Genomic DNA, 23,695 nt, shown 5'->3' on the forward strand with positions numbered 1-23,695 from the left:
GCTACACGGGCTGGAGCTGCTGCTGGCAGTTTACTCTCTCTGGTTGCCCTTGGAGCAAAGGCAGATATAAAGCAAATATACAAGACACAAGCATGAGATAATGACAACATGTTTTTAAAATAAACAAAAGAGATTAACATAAGTGATTGAATCCAACAGTTAATCTTTGAGAAAAAAAAAGTGAAATGTCAGCTGAATTGACAAAGAAATAGAACCCAACAAAACATTCTCAAGGTTATTCACCTGCATACAGCTGCCACAGGCATATATCACTCCATTTTCCATTATTGTAATGAATCCTAAAGATAAAAAAAAAGAATTTATCTGATTGGAGGAGGAGAAAATTCTTTCTCTGGGTGACAATGTTATACAACCACAGTCAGAAAAAAATGAATATGCTAATACTTTTGTTCTGACTTACAAGGTACATATCAGGTAGATTTATTCTCAGGTTCCAAAAAACATCTAAAGGTTTAGTTTAAGCTTTACTTAGAAAAGTCTGAAAGAAGTACCATATTTAATTGTACTTTATGCGTGCATGGGAAAAGGGTGCCAGGAAAAAGGGCCCGGTTGGATAACAAAATGACGCCGGTGGATAACGAAATCTTAATAACGATAAACATGGTTGTCAAACTTGGCTAATGATAAATACAGTTTTAAATACAGACGGGAGCAGGGGCCTAACTAGAAATCACTGGGCCCCACTGCAAAACTTTGGATGGGCCCCCCTCCTCAATTTCTGCCCAGGTATACTGAGAACCAATGTTATTCATTTGGCTAGTGTACATTTAAATGTGTTTTCCCCATGCAGATAAAAACAGACGTAAAATCTGTACATACAAACATAATAATATGACAAGAACTATAACGTTGCAAGCTTCTAAAACGATAACATACTTCAAAAACTATAATGTTCTAATGTTGTTAACGATGTTTATTGGCCACCCTTTTTTCTGCTTTTTTCGCCGTATGAACGATAATTGTATTAGAGTCTATGGTGACGCCCTTTTTGTCCACCCTCAGGCGGTGCCCTTTTTTTCCTGGTACCGTATTTTACATACTGTCATGGCACAGCAATAGGGGATACGGAGGATGCACTTGTATCTTCATTGGGGCCCCTAGGCCAAAGTGAGTATTTGGGGGGGGGGAGAGGTTTGTGCTTCAACAGCTGCATTATTATTATTCATTTTTAAAGCACCAACATATTCCGTGGCACTGTGCAGATTAAGAAACAAACAGGGGCTGCATAATAATACACACAATGTTATACACAAAATATAGACACTGGTACATAATACAAAATTGGCAAAAATAGTAATTACAGTGACAAATGTAACAAGGTGAACAAAACATACAGCGAATTGCAAGACACAAAAGGGTGAGAGAACCCTGTCTTTGTGAGCTTCCATTCTTAACTTTAAAACATTAGCTGTTCATCGGAGAAGCAGGTAAAAGGCACCCTGTTAAAAGCAGCACCACCATAAGAGACAATGTTAAAAGCCACAATTAACAGCTATAAATGGTAATTTGGGTGCCCGGAGGAGCCTGAGGTGTATAGCCGCTATTTATTTACCATTTGTAGGCACTTCACCTCAGGGGTTAAGGTTAGGCCCCTAGGAGGGTAGTGTTAGGCACCAGGGAGGTTAAGGTTAGGCACCACCAGGGAGAGCTAAGATAAGGCACCACCAGGGGTCCTAGCATTAGTAGAAAGAGGGTTCTGTGTGAGAGTAGGGCTTGTTAGGTCATAGTAAAACATTGGTTAAGATTACTGTAATTAAGAAGTAAAATATCAGAAATGTTACCGATATTCTACTAGCAGCTACCTCCAGTGCCCTTTTTACATATATGTTTTCATCGGCACTGTTCTGGTAATAAACACCTCTGTGTGTGCGCCATGAATAGTTGGTATCATTAAGAAACTGCTCCCTTTCCCTGCTTAAACCTTTCTGACACTGCAGCTAAACTTGACAGGTTCTGATGCTCCAAATGTGTATAGGTTATATATAGCAGGCTTGAGATGTATGTAAAACTTGCACTGGGGCTCATAACTTCCTAGGTACACCACTGATTAACTATTTAAAGAAAATCTAAGTGAATCCAAGAAGATGAACTAGTCTTAATTTACAGGCATTTTAATGCATTATAAGATTCTAGACACGAAGCAAAAAAAAAAAAAAAAACTAAACAAACCACATGTCTGTAAATGCAAACAATGCTAATGGGCCAGTTATGTAGTTGATTAAATATTATTACATATACCCATCTAATCTATTTTTCTATCCACTATATTTTATCCACTCATTTTATTCATTGTGGAAGTAACTTCAGTTGCAATCCATTTTTGAGTGTCCTACTGGTGCAAAGAGCAGAGCTTGCCTGAATTAATTGGACAGAACACTTACATACCGCAATGAACTCATTGTACCATTTGAGCTTACAGCATGAATATTCAGAGAATATGTTGGAGATATGATGGTTGAGGGTTTTTTTTGTAGTATAAATGTAGTACTTAATGTGATTACACATTTTTGTAATTAACAATTGCGTTGCAGTATATATGAATGTTTTTACTTGATTAATTAACTAATAAAGCATCAGATTTTTATATTGAGTCTGAGGGATTTAAGTATCTTTCTTTTATGTATTGATATTTCCTATTACATATATGTAGTATTAAAAGTAGTATAAAACTATACTATAGAAAGAGGGATGGAAATGACCCCTAGCAAAGGTATTACCAGATTACTTTCTTACCAAGGTTACTTTCTTATCATTGTACACAAATTGAAATATCAGTACACTAAATCCCCATCGGTAAAAATATTAGGGAGACATAATCAGCGTCCAAGAATGAGAAAGTCTGGAAAAGCAAATTCTGTATAGCCCCATGGTAACCTATAGTAAGCAGTCTCCCTCATATTTGCTGACACTAAACAATAAGGCACATACATCCCCCCCCCCCCCCCCCCCCAACCCAACGTGTTATATGTTTCACACTCCCTTTGGGGGTTTTGTAGGGGGTATATATACAAAAGGGAATTAAAATGCATAATAGAGCTACCAAAACAATAACAAAAATAGATAGACAGCCCACAGTGGCTAAAGCCAATGCAGATTAACCACCTAAACTAAAACAATTCAAGAGAAGAGCAAAAGGATTTAGGAAACCCAAAAAATTCATTGACATATCGAAACTTTGGATCACAGATTTTAAAGCAAAAAAAAAATTATATCCAACTCAAGACTTTCATATCCAGCAGGTCACAAGCATTATATTGGAGAGCAAAAATGCATTAAATTCACACATTCCAAAACCAAAGGATTACGAATATCTAACCACGGGGGAAAATCATACCAAAAAATATAGTCACTTGCCCAGTAGATCACAAGGATGATGTAAATTGGGCAAGGATTTCACAAAATGGAGCAAATGTATAAACCAAACCTGAACTGAAAATAAACTTATGAAATAATGAATTGTACTGATGGTAAATTGAACATCAGCAACATAGATTTGAGCCTCATATAATTATTTGAGGTTGAAGTCTAAACAGCAGCCATGACAGTTTGATGTAAAATCTGTTTAGTTGTGTTTGAAAACAAACAGAAGTATAATAGTATGACCACAAAAAATGACAATCTACAAACCAAACTCTTAGGAATGGGCCACAGTTTATATTCCAACAAAAGATCAAGACATGTAAACATTCTTCCAATTAATGTCTCACATCACACATTATGTAAAGAAATACACAGAAGATATGCATGTCAACTCAGGAGTTTATCCCAGCATGCCACAAAGATCACATAGCAAAGCAAACAATTCACCAAAGGGAAAAGTGCATTTTTGTCCCTCTGGATCTCGCATGAGGAAAGAATAGCTCTTTCTCCATGTGGTTATTCAAATGTGCGTGTCTTAGTTTTTTTGCCTATGGCTAATTGTGTCATATTGAGCAGTGTTTGTTTACTAAATCTATTAAAAAAAACAAACAACAAAACAATAAGTATGCATCATTTTCAAGATCCAAAATAATATAGTAAAAAGGGACAGCAAGTTAAAGCAGTACATCAGCATTTTTTACATGCATAACTTTTAAAGTAAACCTGAAGCAAAAAAAAATTGCTATAAAACAAAGCAGAAATAATGTCCCTTTGAACTTTCCTGCAGTAAAAACTTATCTTAAGCTGTCTGTTTCTTGCCTGTTTAAGTGCTTCAGAAAACAGGACTGTATTTGACCCAGTAGGTTGAAGAGCTCAGCCAAGCTCTTTTGCATAGATAAAAACTGAAGTTTTTTCTTTAACTCTCCCTGTACTGGAAAACCACATGAGAGTTTTTTTATTTGCTACTAATGTTCTATTTATTAGCTGTATTACAAATACAATTCATTATCTCATAAGTTTATTTTTGCTTTAGGTTTGCTTTAAGTATAGAAGCCAACAGTGGAAAAGGTCATAATCTACTGAAAACAGCTTGAAATGTGCAAAGAAAAGGTGTGGGATTTTGTTTGTGAGGGGAATTCAGAAATAGATTTTACCCACAAAGGTGTTGCTAAGTTTAGGTAAGAGGACAGAAATTACGGAAACACAAAAGAAACTGCATCAAGCTTGGTGTCACTGTAAATACTGTCAATAGCGTACCTTCAATCTGGCTGAAATACGAGCTGCTCCAACTTTAGTCTTTAGTAATATGAGGCAAGTCCTTCTGTTAAACTAGGGATCATAAAGATCAGCCATTGAATCAAGGGATTATTTATAGCAATGCTATTTCCCTCTCTTCTGTTATCTGTTATTATTGGTGGTATGCCTTTGATCTAATACAGCCTCACCATTATTATCCCCAGCCAGTCAGAGCTATATGTGAGGATTTCTTAAGAGGCAATAGAGGAAAAGAATTGAAGTTTCACTGTCACACACAATAGAAGAGTATTAGATTTTCTTTGCTATGTGGAAACATCTACAGTACAGGTGGGTGTGAAAATGGGAACTTTAATCATACATGGAGCCTGTAGAGCAAGTCTGTATGATTGGAAAGCTGAGCAGAGGCTGATAAGGGATTCGATGACTTATTAAACTTTGGAGACTTCGTAGTTGTCTTTCATTTGCTTTATTGTATGGCAGCGGCAAGCAATACTCTGATGCTAAAAATATTGAAATCTCAGTCTATACACAAAAAAGTTTTTGAAATAACTTGTGCAGAAAATATTCACAGCGTCACCTTTCTGCATGCCTTCATTAAAGTTCAACTAAACCCAAAATTCAAAAAGGAAATTTCTATTAGCAAACAGGATGATAAGGGAATATAAATGATGTACAGAAGAAAAGTTGTAGATAGAATATCTGTTTTGTGGGCCGAATGTGCTGGGAACGGCAGTACAAACTGCTTCGTATAATCGCTGGATTCAATTGGTGGGCATATGAATCAGTTATGAACATGAAATCCCTCGCTAAGGAGAACAATAGATGCCAGACTACATTTCCCAGTAATAGTAAAAAAGTAAAGCAAGAAATTGGTGTAATGCACTGTATTGAGATTAGAGTTGGGCCGAACCTCCGATTTTAGGTTCGCGAACCTGGTTCGCGAACTTCCGCGGAAGGTTCGGTTCGCGTTAAAGTTCGCGAACCGCAATAGACTTCAATGGGGATGCGAACTTTAAAAAAAAAAATAATTATGCTGGCCACAAAAGTGATGGAAAAGATGTTTCAAGGGGTCTAACACCTGGATGGGGGCATGGCGGAGTGGGATACATGCCAAAAGTCCCCGGGAAAAATCTGGATTTGACGCAAAGCAGCGTTTTAAGGGCAGAAATCACATTGAATGCTAAATGACAGGCCTAAAGTGCTTTAAAACATCTTGCATGTGTATACATCAATCAGGTAGTGTAATTAAGGTACTGCTTCACACTGACACACCAAACTCACCGTGTAACGCACCGCAAACAGCTGTTTGTGTAGTGACGGCCGTGCTGGACTGGTGCGCACCATGGCGAGAGTGCAGGTTTTGGTGGCTTTACAGCCCATATGGTCGCCTGGCTGATGTAGCTGAATGACAGAACAGTGACTGTCCAGCTGATCAAATTTGGTCTGACCACAATGAAGCAACGACCTTATTATCTTTTGTGTGCCCCCCGAGACACTCATCTAGGCGCCGGTCATTGCTTCATTGTGATACGCAAGCCCCTTCACCACGGCAAGGTAATGATCACGAAGGGGAATGGGCGCATGTACATGCCTTTTCTTTTGTTGTTGCAGCTGCCCGCAGTGCAGCCAGAAAAATTAGGCAGTCATGTACACGCACCAGAAAAATTATTACAGCGGCCGCTGCTAGCAGCGGCCTAAAAAATTCAGCAATCCGCCTGGAGTCCCGGACCCTGTTGGTGGTGGCGGAGAAGGTAGTCAAGCGGCCTGCAGGCAGACATGCTGTGTGGAGGGACTGGGAGCGACTTAGTCTTCTTGGGGCAGGCCAGGCAGCCAGTCACACGGCGTGCAGGCAGAGATGCTGTGTGTGTGGGGACTGACTTAGTCTTGGGGCGGGCAGCAGCCCTCCGGGATCCATGCCTCATTCATTTTGATAAAGGTGAGGTACTTAACACTTTTGTGACTTAGGCGACTTCTCTTCTCTGTGACAATGCCTCCAGCTGCGCTGAAGGTCCTTTCTGACAGGACGCTTGCGGCAGGGCAGGAGAGAAGTTGGATGGCAAATTGGGACAGCTCTGGCCACAGGTCAAGCCTGCGCACCCAGTAGTTCAAGGGTTCCTCATCGCTGTTCACAGCAGTGTCTACATCCACACTTAAGGCCAGGTAGTCGGCTACCTGCCGTTCCAGGCGTTGGTGGAGGGTGGATCCGGAAGGGCTACGGCGAGGCGTTGGACTAAAGAACGTCCGCATGTCCGACATCACCATGAGATCGCTGGAGCGTCCTGTCTTTGACTGCGTGGACACGGGAGGAGGATTAGTGGCAGTGGTACCTTGCTGGCGTTGGGCTGTCACATCACCCTTAAAGGCATTGTAAAGCATAGTTGACAGCTGGTTCTGCATGTGCTGCATCCTTTCCACCTTCCGGTGAGTTGGTAACAGGTCCGCCACTTTGTGCCTGTACCGAGGGTCTAGTAGTGTGGCCACCCAGTACAGCTCATTCCCCTTGAGGTTTTTTATACGGGGGTCCCTCAACAGGCAGGACAGCATAAAAGACGACATCTGCACAAAGTCGGATCCAGTACCCTCCATCTCCTCTTGCTCTTCCTCAGTGACGTCAGGTAAGTCAACCTCCTCCCCCCAGCCGCGAACAATACCACGGGAAGGTTGAGCAGCACAAGCCCCTTGCGACGCCTGCTGCGGTTGTTCTCCTGCCGCTGTCCCCTCCTCCTCCTCCTCCTCCCCCAAAGAAACACCTTGCTCATCATCCTCTGAGTCTGACTCGTCTTCTGCACACGACTTCTCTTCTTCCTCCTCCTCCCCCCTCTGTGCTGCCGCAGGTGTTGAGGAAAAAGCTGGGTCTGATGAAAATTGGTCCCATGCATGTTCCTGCCGTAACGGTTCCTGGTCACGCTCATTCACAGCTTCATCCACCACTCTACGCACAGCACGCTCCAAGAAGTAAGCGTAGGGAATTAAGTCGCTGATGGTGCCCTCACTGCGGCTCACCAGGTTGGTCACCTCCTCAAACGGCCGCATGAGCCTGCATGCATTTTTCATCAGTGTCCAGTTGTCGGGCCAGAACATACCCATCTTCCCAGACTGTTTCATTCTACTGTAGTTGTAGAGGTAGTGGGTCACGGCTTTCTTCTGTTCTAGCAGGCGGGAGAACATGAGCAGGGTCGAGTTCCAGCGAGTCGGGCTATCGCAAATGAGGCATCTCACCGGCATGTTGTTTTTGCGCTGAATTTCCGCAAAGCGTGCCATGGCTGTGTAAGACCGCCTCAAATGCCCACAGAACTTCCTGGCCTGCTTCAGGACATTCGCTAAGCCAGGGTACTTTGCCACAAATCTTTGAACCACTAGATTCATGACATGTGCCATGCAGGGTATGTGTGTCAGCTTCCCCATATGCAAAGCGGCAAGCAGATTGCTGCCGTTGTCACACACCACGTTGCCTATCTCCAGGTGGTGCGGGGTCAGCCACTCATCCACCTGTTTCTTAAGAGCAGCCAGGAGAGCTGCTCCAGTGTGACTCTCCGCTTTGAGACGACATGTCTAAGATGGCGTGACACCGTCTTACCTGGCATGCAGCATAGGCCCTGCGGAGCTGGGGCTGTGTAGCTGGAGAGGAGAACTGCCACTCAGCCAAGGAGGAGGAGGATAGCGAAGAGCATGTAGCAGGAGGAGAGGAGGTGGCAGGAGGCCTGCCTGCAAGCCGTGGAGGTGTCACAATTTGGTCCGCTGCGCCCTGCTTGCCATTGTTCACCACCAGGTTCACCCAATAGGCTGTGTACGTAATGTAGCGGCCCTGCCCGTGCTTGGCAGACCAGGCATCCGTGGTCAGGTGTACCCTTGACCCAACGCTCTTCGCAAGAGATGACACCACTTGCCTCTCAACTTCACGGTGCAGTTGGGGTATGGCCTTTCTCGAAAAATAAGTGCGGCCTGGCATCTTCCACTGCGGTGTTCCGATGGCCACAAATTTACGGAAGGCCTCAGAGTCCACCAGCCGGTATGGTAACAGCTGCCGAGCTAACAGTTCCGCTACGCCACCTGTCAGACGCCGGGCAAGGGGGTGACTGGCCGAAATTGGCTTCTTCCGCTCAAACATTTCCTTCACGGACATCTGACTGCTGCTGTGGGCAGAGGAGCAGGAACCGCTCAAGGGCAGAGGCGGAGTGGAGGAGGGTGCCTGTGAAGGTGGAAGGTAGAAAGCGGCAGAAGCAGATAATGCACCTGATGGAGGAGGAAGAGGAGAAGGAGGGTGGCTTTGCTTTTGTGTGCTGCTGCTGCTTTTGCTCAGGTGGCCATCCCATTGCTGTTTGTGCCTTTTCTCCAGGTGCCTTCGTAAGGCACTTGTCCCTACGTGAGTGTTGGCCTTTCCACGGCTCAATTTTTGTTGGCAGAGCGAACAGATGGCTTTGGTCCGATCTGAGGCACACACATTAAAAAATTTCCACACCGCTGAGCCACCCTGGGATGTGGGCACTATGGGGACCTCAGCAGCTGATGCTGAAGGGCAAGTTGGCTGGCTGTACATAGGTGGCGATACATGGTGCCGGACTCTGCCACCAGCTGTTTCTGACGAAGAGCTGCCCCAGCTTCTTTCAGCAACTTCTCTCCTCCTACTACTCTCTGACTCCCCCTCTGAACTGTCCCCCTCTTCATCTCCTCTATTGGGAACATACAGAGGATCCCTATCATCGTCATCATCGTAGTCATCCTGCCCAGCTTCGCTTGACTCAGAAAAATCCAAACATGCACCATCAGTAGGTCCTTCATCCTCCTTACACGTTACATCCATAGTGTTGCCGCGTAACGCAGACATATGAGCTGGTGAAAATTCATCTGGCTGTAACAACAATGGCTGTGCATCAGTGATTTCACCACTAAATAATTCTTGCGAAGTGTCAAATGCAGCGGTAGTGGTGCTAGTAGTAGCGCTGGTGGCTGAGCAAGATGAGGTGTTCTGTGTCGCTAAATACTCAACCACGTCCTGACAATCTTGGGACGTGATGGGACGTGCCTTCTTCCGAGCACTGTACTGTGGGCCAGGTCCACACGAAATTACATTTACACGACCTCGCGCAGACCTGCCGGGTGGCCTTCCTCTGGCTCTGGCACTACCTCTTCCTCTACCTCTTTTGTCCATATCGGGTATGCACGGAGTGGTATATCACACTGCGTGCACTCACGTAGGTAGGTGGGTTCACTTAACTGCACAGGTATGCGCACTGATGCGGTGGGTTCACTGAACAGAACAGGTATACAGTGGCGGGTTCACAGAACAGGTATGCAGTGGCAGGTTCACTGAACACAACAGGTATGCAGTGGCGGGTTCACTAAACAGGTATACAGTGGCGGGTCCACTGAACAGAACAGGTATGCAGTGGCGGGTTCACTGAACACAACAGGTATGCAGTGGCGGGTTCACAGAACAGGTATGCAGTGGCAGGTTCACTGAACACAACAGGTATGCAGTGGCGGGTTCACTGAACAGTACAGGTATACAGTGGCGGGTTCACTGAACACAACAGGTATGCAGTGGCGGGTTCACTGAACAGGTATACAGTGGCGGGTTCACTGAACAGAACAGGTATGCAGTGGTGGGTTCACTGAACAGGTATGCAGTGGTGGGTTCACAGAACAGGTATGCAGTGGTGGGTTCACAGCACAGGTATGCAGTGGTGGGTTCAAAGAACAGGTATGCAGTTGCGGGTTCACTGAACAGTACAGGTATACAGTGGCGGGTTCACTGAACACAACAGGTATGCAGTGGCGGGTTCACTAAACAGGTATACAGTGGCGGGTCCACTGAACAGAACAGGTATGCAGTGGCGGGTTCACTGAACAGAACAGGTATGCAGTGGCGGGTTCACTGAACAGGTATACAGTGGCGGGTTCACTGAACAGAACAGGTATGCAGTGGTGGGTTCACAGAACAGGTATGCAGTGGCGGGTTCACTGAACAGTACAGGTATACAGTGGCAGGTTCACTGAACACAACAGGTATGCAGTGGTGGGGTCACTAAACAGGTATACAGTGGCGGGTCCACTGAACAGAACAGGTATGCAGTGGCGGGTTCACTGAACACAACAGGTATGCAGTGGTGGGTTCACTGAACAGGTATGCAGTGGTGGGTTCACAGAACAGGTATGCAGTGGTGGGTTCACAGCACAGGTATGCAGTGGTGGGTTCACTGAACAGGTATACAGTGGCGGGTCCACTGAACAGAACAGGTATGCAGTGGCGGGTTCACTGAACAGAACAGGTATACAGTGGCGGGTTCACAGAACAGGTATGCAGTGGCAGGTTCACTGAACACAACAGGTATGCAGTGGCGGGTTCACTGAACACAACAGGTATGCAGTGGCGGGTTCACAGAACAGGTATGCAGTGGTGGGTTCACAGAACAGGTATGCAGTGGTGGGTTCACAGCACAGGTATGCAGTGGTGGGTTCACTGAACAGGTATGCAGTGGTGGGTTCACAGCACAGGTATGCAGTGGTGGGTTCACAGCACAGGTATGCAGTGATGGGTTCACTGAACAGGTATGCAGTGGTGGGTTCACAGAACAGGTATGCAGTGGCAGGTTCACTGAACAGGTATGCAGTGGTGGGTTCACAGCACAGGTATGCAGTGGTGGGTTCACTGAACAGGTATGCAGTGGTGGGTTCACAGCACAGGTATGCAGTGGTGGGTTCACAGAACAGGTATGCAGTGGTGGGTTCACAGCACAGGTATGCAGTGGTGGTGGGTTCACAGCACAGGTATGCAGTGGTGGGTTCACTGAACAGGTATGCAGTGGTGGGTTCACAGCACAGGTATGCAGTGGTGGGTTCACTGAACAGGTATGCAGTGGTGGGTTCACAGAACAGGTATGCAGTGGCAGGTTCACTGAACAGATATGCAGTGGTGGGTTCACTGAACAGGTATGCAGTGGTGGGTTCACTGAACAGGTATGCAGTGGTGGGTTCACAGAACAGGTATGCAGTGGCAGGTTCACTGAACAGGTATGCAGTGGTGGGTTCACAGCACAGGTATGCAGTGGTGGGTTCACTGAACAGGTATGCAGTGGTGGGTTCACAGCACAGGTATGCAGTGGTGGGTTCACAGAACAGGTATGCAGTGGTGGGTTCACAGCACAGGTATGCAGTGGTGGGTTCACAGCACAGGTATGCAGTGGTGGGTTCACAGCACAGGTATGCAGTGGTGGGTTCACAGAACAGGTATGCAGCCAGACAGGAACAAGTTAAGCCTAACTAATCTTTCCCTGAGAGACAGTCTGCAGCAGCTCGCCCTACTCTCACTAACGCAGGCAGCACACGAGTGACCGTAATGGCCGCCGCTGCCTGCCTTATGTAAGGGGGGGTGGGGCTCCAGGGGCTAGTGTAGCCTAATTGACTACACTGGGCCTGCTGACTGTGATGTAGAGGGTCAAAGTTGACCCTCCATGTGCATTATGGGGCGAACCGAACTTCCGCAAAGGTTCGCCTGCGGGACGCGAACGCGAACCACTGAAGTTCGCATGGAACCGTTTGCAGGTGAACCATTCGGCCCAACTCTATTTGAGATATATAATATGTCTTTATTGGTCTCGACTGATAGTCATATAGATAGTTAAAAAGGATACTCAAGGTGGCATGTGACATGATGAGATAGACATGGGTATGTACAGTGCCTAGCACACAAATACCTATACTGTGTTCCTTGTTTTCCTTACTCTGCCTGAAAGAGTTAAATATCAGGTATGTATTGGCCGACTCAGTCCTGACTGACAGGCACTATGGGGACCTCAGCAGCTGATGCTGAAGGGCAAGTTGGCTGGCTGTACATAGGTGGCGATACATGGTGCCGGACTCTGCCACCAGCTGTTTCTGACGAAGAGCTGCCCCAGCTTCTTTCAGCAACTTCTCTCCTCCTACTACTCTCTGACTCCCCCTCTGAACTGTCCCCCTCTTCATCTCCTCTATTGGGAACATACAGAGGATCCCTATCATCGTCATCATCGTAGTCATCCTGCCCAGCTTCGCTTGACTCAGAAAAATCCAAACATGCACCATCAGTAGGTCCTTCATCCTCCTTACACGTTACATCCATAGTGTTGCCGCGTAACGCAGACATATGAGCTGGTGAAAATTCATCTGGCTGTAACAACAATGGCTGTGCATCAGTGATTTCACCACTAAATAATTCTTGCGAAGTGTCAAATGCAGCGGTAGTGGTGCTAGTAGTAGCGCTGGTGGCTGAGCAAGATGAGGTGTTCTGTGTCGCTAAATACTCAACCACGTCCTGACAATCTTGGGACGTGATGGGACGTGCCTTCTTCCGAGCACTGTACTGTGGGCCAGGTCCACACGAAATTACATTTACACGACCTCGCGCAGACCTGCCGGGTGGCCTTCCTCTGGCTCTGGCACTACCTCTTCCTCTACCTGTTTTGTCCATATCGGGTATGCACGGAGTGGTATATCACACTGCGTGCACTCACGTAGGTAGGTGGGTTCACTTAACTGCACAGGTATGCGCACTGATGCGGTGGGTTCACTGAACAGAACAGGTATACAGTGGCGGGTTCACAGAACAGGTATGCAGTGGCAGGTTCACTGAACACAACAGGTATGCAGTGGCGGGTTCACTAAACAGGTATACAGTGGCGGGTCCACTGAACAGAACAGGTATGCAGTGGCGGGTTCACTGAACACAACAGGTATGCAGTGGCGGGTTCACAGAACAGGTATGCAGTGGCAGGTTCACTGAACACAACAGGTATGCAGTGGCGGGTTCACTAAACAGTACAGGTATACAGTGGCGGGTTCACTGAACACAACAGGTATGCAGTGGCGGGTTCACTGAACAGGTATACAGTGGCGGGTTCACTGAACAGAACAGGTATGCAGTGGTGGGTTCACTGAACAGGTATGCAGTGGTGGGTTCACAGAACAGGTATGCAGTGGTGGGTTCACAGCACAGGTATGCAGTGGTGGGTTCAAAGAACAGGTATGCAGTTGCGGGTTCACTGAACAGTACAGGTATACAGTGGCGGGTTCACTGAACACAACAGGTATGCAGTGGCGGGTTCACTAAACAGGTATACAGTGGCGGGTCCACTGAACAGAACAGGTATGCAGTGGCGGGTTCGCTGAACAGAACAGGTATGCAGTGGCGGGTTCACTAAACAGTACAGGTATACAGTGGCGGGTTCACTGAACACAACAGGTATGCAGTGGCGGGTTCACTGAACAGGTATACAGTGGCGGGTTCACTGAACAGAACAGGTATGCAGTGGTGGGTTCACAGAACAGGTATGCAGTGGCGGGTTCACTGAACAGTACAGGTATACAGTGGCAGGTTCACTGAACACAACAGGTATGCAGTGGTGGGGTCACTAAACAGGTATACAGTGGCGGGTCCACTGAACAGAACAGGTATGCAGTGGCGGGTTCACTGAACACAACAGGTATGCAGTGGTGGGTTCACTGAACAGGTATGCAGTGGTGGGTTCACAGAACAGGTATGCAGTGGTGGGTTCACAGCACAGGTATGCAGTGGTGGGTTCACTGAACAGGTATACAGTGGCGGGTCCACTGAACAGAACAGGTATGCAGTGGCGGGTTCACTGAACAGAACAGGTATACAGTGGCGGGTTCACAGAACAGGTATGCAGTGGCAGGTTCACTGAACACAACAGGTATGCAGTGGCGGGGTCACTAAACAGGTATACAGTGGCGGGTCCACTGAACAGAACAGGTATGCAGTGGCGGGTTCACTGAACACAACAGGTATGCAGTGGCGGGTTCACAGAACAGGTATGCAGTGGTGGGTTCACAGAACAGGTATGCAGTGGTGGGTTCACAGCACAGGTATGCAGTGGTGGGTTCACTGAACAGGTATGCAGTGGTGGGTTCACAGCACAGGTATGCAGTGGTGGGTTCACAGCACAGGTATGCAGTGATGGGTTCACTGAACAGGTATGCAGTGGTGGGTTCACAGAACAGGTATGCAGTGGCAGGTTCACTGAACAGGTATGCAGTGGTGGGTTCACAGCACAGGTATGCAGTGGTGGGTTCACTGAACAGGTATGCAGTGGTGGGTTCACAGCACAGGTATGCAGTGGTGGGTTCACAGAACAGGTATGCAGTGGTGGGTTCACAGCACAGGTATGCAGTGGTGGGTTCACAGCACAGGTATGCAGTGGTGGGTTCACTGAACAGGTATGCAGTGGTGGGTTCACAGAACAGGTATGCAGTGGCAGGTTCACTGAACAGATATGCAGTGGTGGGTTCACTGAACAGGTATGCAGTGGTGGGTTCACTGAACAGGTATGCAGTGGTGGGTTCACAGAACAGGTATGCAGTGGCAGGTTCACTGAACAGGTATGCAGTGGTGGGTTCACAGCACAGGTATGCAGTGGTGGGTTCACTGAACAGGTATGCAGTGGTGGGTTCACAGCACAGGTTTGCAGTGGTGGGTTCACAGAACAGGTATGCAGTGGTGGGTTCACAGCACAGGTATGCAGTGGTGGGTTCACAGCACAGGTATGCAGTGGTGGGTTCACAGCACAGGTATGCAGTGGTGGGTTCACAGAACAGGTATGCAGCCAGACAGGAACAAGTTAAGCCTAACTAATCTTTCCCTGAGAGACAGTCTGCAGCAGCTCGCCCTACTCTCACTAACGCAGGCAGCACACGAGTGACCGTAATGGCCGCCGCTGCCTGCCTTATGTAAGGGGGGGTGGGGCTCCAGGGGCTAGTGTAGCCTAATTGACTACACTGGGCCTGCTGACTGTGATGTAGAGGGTCAAAGTTGACCCTCCATGTGCATTATGGGGCGAACCGAACTTCCGCAAAGGTTTGCCTGCGGGACGCGAACGGGAACCACTGAAGTTCGCATGGAACCGTTTGCAGGCGAACCATTCGGCCCAACTCTAATTGAGATATATAATATGTCTTTATTGGTCTCGACTGATAGTCATATAGATAGTTAAAAAGGATACTCAAGGTGGCATGTGACATGATGAGATAGACATGGGTATGTACAGTGCCTAGCACACAAATACCTATACTGTGTTCCTTGTTTTCCTTACTCTGCCTGAAAGAGTTAAATATCAGGTATGTATTGGCCGACTCAGTCCTGACTGACAGGAAGTGACTACAGTGTGACATTCACTGATAAGAAATTCCAACTATAAAACACTTTCCTAGCAGATAATGGCTTCTGAGAGCAGGAAAGAAATAAAAAGAGACTCAATAGTTCACAGATTTTAGCTCTGGCATACTTCAATGAATGTGTCATTGAGCAAGAATAATAAAACAGTTAACACTTAAAAAGTAGATTTAAACATAAAATAAAACTGTGGAATATCTTAAAAAGTCATTTGTAGAAGAAGGAAGATAGATGCAATTGTTTATTTCATTAGTTTATTTTTGCTTCGGGTGTCCTTTAACATAATATTAAATACATAAAAGTCTTATCCACCACTCACACACATCTCAAACGCACTGAAGCTCAGAATGATGCCTTTAGGTGGCTACACAGACATATCAAAATACATATATAATGACTGGTGCCCACACATCGCCAACAAAGCATACCACCAGAAACACAGCACTGGGTACTCAATCCACATACCGTATTTCGCGCCGTATAAGACACTCCGGAATATAAGATACCTCTAGGTTTAGAGGGCAAAAACCAGGGGAAAAAAAAAAAAACCTTAACCAAGTGAGTCCATATTTCAGGAGCATCTTGTACATGACCTACCCCAAATGGTGTCCTCAAGTGTCCCAATGTGTCCTCCTATGTCCCCATGTCATCCCCAAGTGTCCTGCTTTCACCCCCAAGTGTCCTGCTGTCACCCCCAAGTGTCCTGCTGTCACCTCCAAGTGTCCTGCTGTCTGCCCCCAAGTGTCCTGCTGTTTGCCCCATGTGTCTGCCCCCAGTGTCCTGCTGTCACCCCCATGTGTATGCCCCCAGTGCCTGCTGTCACCCCATGTGTCTGCCCCCAGTGCCTGCTGTCACCCCATGTGTCTGCCCCCAGTGCCTGCTGTCACCCCCATGTGTCTTCCCCCAGTGTCCAGCTGTCTGCCCCGTGTGACTGCCCCCAGTGCCTGCTGTCACCCCATGTGTCTGCCCCCAGTGCCTGCTGTCACCCCCATGTGTCTTCCCCCAGTGTCCAGCTGTCTGCCCCGTGTGACTGCCCCCAGTGTCCTGCTGTCACCCCCATGTATCTGCCCCCAGTGCCCTGCTGTCACCCCCATGTGTCTGCCCCCAGTGCCCTGCTGTCACCCCCATGTGTCTGCCCCCAGTGTCCTGCTGTCACCCCCATGTGTCTGCCCCCAGGGTCCTGCTGTCACCCCCATGTGTCTGCCCCCAGTGTCCTGCTGTCATCCCCATGTGTCTGCCCCCAGGGTCCTGCTGTCACCCCCATATGTCTGCCCCCAGTGTCCTGCTGTCACCCCCAAGTGTCCTGCTGTCACCTCCAAGTGTCCTGCTGTCTGCCCCCAAGTGTCCTGCTGTTTGCCCCATGTGTCTGCCCCCAGTGTCCTGCTGTCACCCCCATGTGTATGCCCCCAGTGCCTGCTGTCACCCCATGTGTCTGCCCCCAGTGCCTGCTGTCACCCCATGTGTCTGCCCCCAGTGCCTGCTGTCACCCCCATGTGTCTTCCCCCAGTGTCCAGCTGTCTGCCCCGTGTGACTGCCCCCAGTGCCTGCTGTCACCCCATGTGTCTGCCCCCAGTGCCTGCTGTCACCCCCATGTGTCTTCCCCCAGTGTCCAGCTGTCTGCCCCGTGTGACTGCCCCCAGTGTCCTGCTGTCACCCCCATGTATCTGCCCCCAGTGCCCTGCTGTCACCCCCATGTGTCTGCCCCCAGTGCCCTGCTGTCACCCCCATGTGTCTGCCCCCAGTGTCCTGCTGTCACCCCCATGTGTCTGCCCCCAGGGTCCTGCTGTCACCCCCATGTGTCTGCCCCCAGTGTCCTGCTGTCATCCCCATGTGTCTGCCCCCAGGGTCCTGCTGTCACCCCCATATGTCTGCCCCCAGTGTCCTGCTGTCACCCCCATGTGTCTGCCCCCAGTGCCCTGCTGTCACTCCCATGTGTCTGCCCCCAGTGCCTGCTGTCACCCCCATGTGTCTGCCCCCAGTGTCCTGCTGTCTGCCCCCAGTGTCCTGCTGTCTGCCCCATGTGTCTGCCCCCAGTGTCCTGCTGTCACCCCCATTTATCTGCCCCCAGTGCCCTGCTGTCACCCCATGTGTCTGCCCCCAGTGTCTGCTGTCACCCCCATGTGTCTGCCCCCAGTGTCTGCTGTCACCCCCATGTGTCCGCTGTAGCCATTTAAACCCCTCCGCTGCGGCCATCTAATCCCTCCGCTGCGGCCATCTAATCCCCCCGTTGCCTGCCTCTACCCCCTCCTGTGTGGTTAGGTCCCCTCATGTGAGCAGCAGAGCGCCGGCAGCAGCTTACCTCCTCCATCTTGCCCGCGGCGATAGAAGACATCCGGCTTCTGTGGGCGGCTTCCTCTACTGCCAGCTTGTAATGAAGCATCACTGATGACGGTCATTACAAGCCGGCACTAGAGGAAACCACCCACAGAAGCCGGATGTCTTCAATCGCTGCCGGCAAGATGGAGGAGGTAAGCTGCTGGCACTGCTCACATGGGGGGACCCGACCACACAGGAAGGGGTAGGGGCAGGCAGCAGCGGCGGGGGGATTAGTTGGCCACAGCGGGGCACAGAGGCAGGGAATCCCCGATGACGGCGGGTCGTGGTTCGTATTGGCGGGCATTCGTAAGTTGGGGATTCCCTGCCTTTGCTGTTCAAGATGCAGGGACTTTTTCACCCCATTTTTTGGGGAGAAAAAGTGAGTTTTATACGGCGAAAAGTACGGTACTCTGAGGGGACATGGGACAGAAGGGACAAGGCAATAGGCTGTTCTCAAGTTCTGTCTTACTCTGCTGAATGCAAGTAGTGTTGGATAATAAGTCAAACTCAGTTCTAAATAGCACTTTTCCACAGATAGCATTAAATTTGAAGCGAAAAACATTTTATGAGGAGGTAGTAGCAATTGAAAGTGCTCAATCAGTTATGAAGTAACAAGTAAGATTGTACAGATCTAAAGCCCATATACCAAATGTACTTGAATACAAAACAGCATGTTAAGTCCAAAATATGGGCGCCTGTATCAAATCTTAGTTTTTATATGGGCCAATGAAGAGTTTGCAAAATTGATCCTGTCCTCTTAGCTAATTTGTGTTCATTGCAGTTCCTGAAATTACTTAGTGCAGAGCAGAGAGTCTTATCTCATACCTCCCTTACTACTGGTCCCTGTAGGCAATCGCTCATTCCTCCTAACGTGCAGAGCATTCACAGTGGAGCAACCAGGATTGCTGGGTTACCTCTCTTGCCTTCCTGTTGCCAGGTGCTCCTCCTCAGCTGCTCCTGCCTCTCATGTGTCTTCAGTCTCCTCCTGCATAGTGATAGTGATCAGTCCTAATCTTTCAGAATATGCGTTTTACAGACTGTTAAGATCCTAGATATCATAATGCCATCGTTAAACAGGACGGGAAAGGACTGGAATTAGTAAGAACATCCTAATGAAAAAAAAAAAAAAAAACAGGAATTAGCATCAGAAACAGTATTCTCACTGTAGCCATCTAATGTTCTGCCAAATAAGTGCTTCCCCTTCTGTACATTCTGCAATATGACATTTTATTTAATAAATATCAATATTTAGCAAGTAAGACCTTCTTTATAGTGCACACTTCCAACCCTGACTGCAGTTTTGGCTTTTACAGTGATATATTTTCTTAATATGCTCTTTTAAACTGCTCTTTTACACCCCCAAAACGATGTTAACAGGGTGAGAGGGAATGCCAGCTTTCTAGGAGTAGTGTTGGGCGAACAGTGTTCGCCACTGTTCGGGTTCTGCAGAACATCACCCTGTTCGGGTGATGTTCGAGTTCGGCCGGACACCTGGTGGTGTTCAGCCAAACTGTTTGGGTTTGCCCGAACGGCTCAATGCCTGGCCGAACAGGGCCCCTGTTCAGCTGAACAGGGCCCTGTTCGGCCGAATACGGCCCCCCTATGGGGTCGCAGGCATAAGGGGGGAGCATGCCCCGATCGCGCGGGGGGGGGTGTCGGAAATTCCCCCCACCCCCTCCGCTAGCGCTCCCCCCTCTGCCCGCTTCCCCATACAAAAGTTTAAGGAAAGTAAAATAGTACCGGTGGTAGTGGCTGGCAGTGGCACTGTGAAGTGAGTGAGGAGGAGGAGTCCGGAGAGTGACGCGTTGAGGGAGGCCGGGCAGCGGGCGGTTCAGCGGTAGTACCCTTGTGGTACTTCCGCCCTTTCTCTGACCTCACGTCCTCTGCGTGATGACGCATACGAGGGTACGCGTGACGCGTACCCTCGTATGCAGAGGACGTGAGGTCAGAGAAAGGGCGGAAGTACCACAAGGGTACTACCGCTGAACTGCCCGCTGCCCGGCCTCCCTCAACGCGTCACTCTCCGGACTCCTCCTCCTCACTCACTTCACAGTGCCACTGCCAGCCACTACCACTGGTACTATTTTACTTTCCTTAAACTTTTGTATGAAGAAGCGGGCAGTGGGGGGAGCGCTAGCGGAGGGGGTGGGGGGAATTTCCGACCCCCCCCCGCGATCGGGGCATGCTCCCCCCTTATGCCTGCAACCCCATAGGGCCCCCAAAAGCATGATGTTCGGGGAGTTCGGGGTTCGGCCCGAACATGCCGAACATCGCGGCCATGTTCGGCGAACGTTCCCGAACCCGAACATCCAGGTGTTCGCCCAACACTATCTAGGAGGAAAAACTTCATCACCACCAGTTCACTTTAAAAGCAGTCTGACATGCAGATCAGATTGTCTCACTAACAGCAATTTTCTGTTGGCTTAAATCTATTATTTCTGATGTTGTTCCAAGTTCACCCAGGCTGGTCCACTTCTGCTAAGCTAAGAGATTTAAGGCTTTCATTTAAATGATAATGCAGCACTTTTTTTGCAAGCTTAAAGCAAATTTGATCAGAATCTATGTGTAAAAGTAATGATATATAGAACTGTCTCATATTTCATTTTCATTGTCAGGGGTTCAATTTTGACTATGAAGTGTGTACAGCAGACATATTAGTGTAACCCAATGTAATAAATATTACATGCCCACAATGCAGATAACCCATGCCATGGTAACTGTTCCTGGGAAGCTGTTTCCAATGCCTCAATCAAGTTGATGCATGACAATAGAGAAAGTAAGATGTTACACACCGAATGACTATTGCTATTTTGTTTGGGATGTAAAGACAGAAAGCACACTACATGTGGTGGATGGTACAGTCCTTCATCAGGTGTACAATGACTTGCCACAAACAAATTCAATATATAACATCAATAAGGCACTCCCATAGGTGTCTCCATAACCGAGTATCACATTATTTGTTAACAATTTAAGGTCCATAGGAAAGTCTACATTAAAAGGGGAAGTTATGAAGAAGAGTCTGCGCACAGACTTAAAGTGAACCTAAAGTCATCCAAAAAAAATGAGATTAACTCACCTGGGGCTTCCCTCAGCCCCCTGCAGATGATCGGTGCCCTCGCAGCCCCGCTCCGATGGCCCAGGACCCGCCGGCGAACACTTCCGGTTTGGCCGTCACCGGCCGACAGGCATGGATAGGCGAGTGATCGTTCGCGTTCCCGGCCTGTATATCGCCCCCTATGCTGCTATTGCGGCCTCCTGGGCGATATACAGGCTGGGAACGCGAACAATCACTCGCGTTCCCATGCCTGTCGGAAGTGTCCGGCGGGTCCTGGGCCATCAGAGCGGGGTTGCGAGGGCACAGATCATCTGCAGGGGGCTGAGGGAAGCCCCAGGTGAGTTAATCTCATTTTTTTTGGATGACTTTAGGTTCTCTTTAAGGAAAAATAGGTGCAATAATTTATTGTCCCATCACATACATGTGCAACCAGAAGTCAGACCTGCAAGGCAGGTTGCACATATATGTGATGGGACAATACATTCTTGCACCAATTGTTCCTTAAGTCTGTGTGCGGACTCTTCTTCATAACTTCGTACTGAGCAGCCTAGGAGTCTGGCACCAGCACCCACACATTTGGTGTGCGGTTCTATTACTGGATGGTACATTAAAAGAAGCACTCTATCTGGCTACCTGTGGCACAATTATGTAAATAAAAATGTTTACTTACAGTTCCAATAGACATTAGTGTCTATCCATATAATAGCCTGTCAAAAGAGTATAGATTCCATAATAAAACATAAAAAATACCCTATACCTTATAGGTGGACAATCACAAACAGCAATTAAATGGAACTTTTTAAAGAGACACTGAAGCAAAAAAAAAATGATATAATGATTTGCATGTGTAGTTCAGCTAAGAAATAAAACATTAGGAGCAGAGACACACGTCTAATGTTGTTTCCAGTGCAGGAAGAGTTAAGAGACTCCAGTTGTTATCTATGTAAAAAAGCTATTGAGCTCTATGACTTTCAAAGTCACAGAGAGCTCTGAGTTCTGAAGCTTGTTATCTCAACTGTCAGTCAAGGATTTTCTTTTTCTCTGCCAGAGGACAGGTTAATAGTTCACAGCATGCTCTGTAAAAACATTTAGAATGCTGAGTGTCATCTAAACTGCACATATTAGAGAATGATGCAATGTTATAAAAAACACTATATAACTGAAAATAAAAATATAAGAATATTTTCTTTGCTACTAATCTTCTAGTAATTATCAGTACTACACAACCAATTCATTATATCATATTTTTTTTTTCTTCAGTGTCTCTTTAATTCATGACACTTAGCTGAACTACATCCATAGAGCTTTGTTTCCATAGTAGTATTTTATCCCTATCTCCTACACCAGCGATCTGCAAACTTGGCTCCCCAGGTGTTAAGGAACTACAAGTCCCACAATGCATTGCAGGAGTCCGACAGCCACAGTCATGATTCATAAAGGCAAATGCACTGTGGGACTTGCAATTCCTAAACAGCTGGAGGGCCAAGTTTGCAGATCACTGTCTTACACCTCTAAGCAAAGATACTGGGTCTACACAATCCATCTGAGCTGGAAGGCATAATGGCTGGCATCTTTGAAGTGTCTGGCCACTAGGGTAATATGAACAGCTTGACCTAGCAACCATTTGGAAATTGGTCTCTTATCCCGAAAGGAAAACATTTTTCCTGTTGAATTTGTAGCAAAAATAAAAGGTTGATTTGTATCAAGCAAAAGTATAAGGAATTTAACCAATAATTTTATTTAGATACATTTTAAGACATATTTTGTAATATGTAAGAATACTACATTCTTAGCTTGGGGAGAAAATATAATAGGAATGAGAGAGTGGAAAAGGAACATCAATGCAGGAGAAGTGCTGCCAACTTTTACCCACACGTGTGACCACCGGGATACCACTGTGTCTCCACATAGCAGTCCACTTTTTCCATAAAATTCATTTCTTCCCCCATTTGTTGCTAATCTTGGCCTGTCAGCCAAGCTTTGGTTGTTAAGCTGCCCCTTCTTGGCTATTAGAGATGGGCCGAACCTCAGATTTTAGGTTCGCGAACCGGGTTCGCGAACTTTCGCGTAACGTTCGGTTCGCGTTAAAGTTCGCGAACCGCAATAGACTTCAATGGGGATGCGAACTTTGAAAAAAAAAAATAATTATGCTGGCCACAAAACTGATGGAAAAGATGTTTCAAGGGGTCTAACACCTGGAGGGGGGCATGGCGGAGTGGGATACATGCCAAAAGTCCCGGGGAAAAATCTGGATTTGACGCAAAGCAGCGTTTTAAGGGCAGAAATCACATTGAATGCTAAATGACAGGCCTAAAGTGCTTTAAAACATCTTGCATGTGTATACATCAATCAGGGTGGGTGGTTCACAAGCAGTGGTGGGTTCACAGAACAGGTATGCAGTGGTGGGTTCACAGAACAGGTATGCAGTGGTGGGTTCACAGCACAGGTATGCAGTGGTGGGTTCACAGAACAGGTATGCAGTGGTGGGTTCACAGCACAGGTATGCAGTGGCGGGTTCA

This window comes from Hyperolius riggenbachi, chromosome 1, assembly GCF_040937935.1.
Source record: "Hyperolius riggenbachi isolate aHypRig1 chromosome 1, aHypRig1.pri, whole genome shotgun sequence".
Lineage (NCBI taxonomy): Eukaryota > Metazoa > Chordata > Amphibia > Anura > Hyperoliidae > Hyperolius > Hyperolius riggenbachi.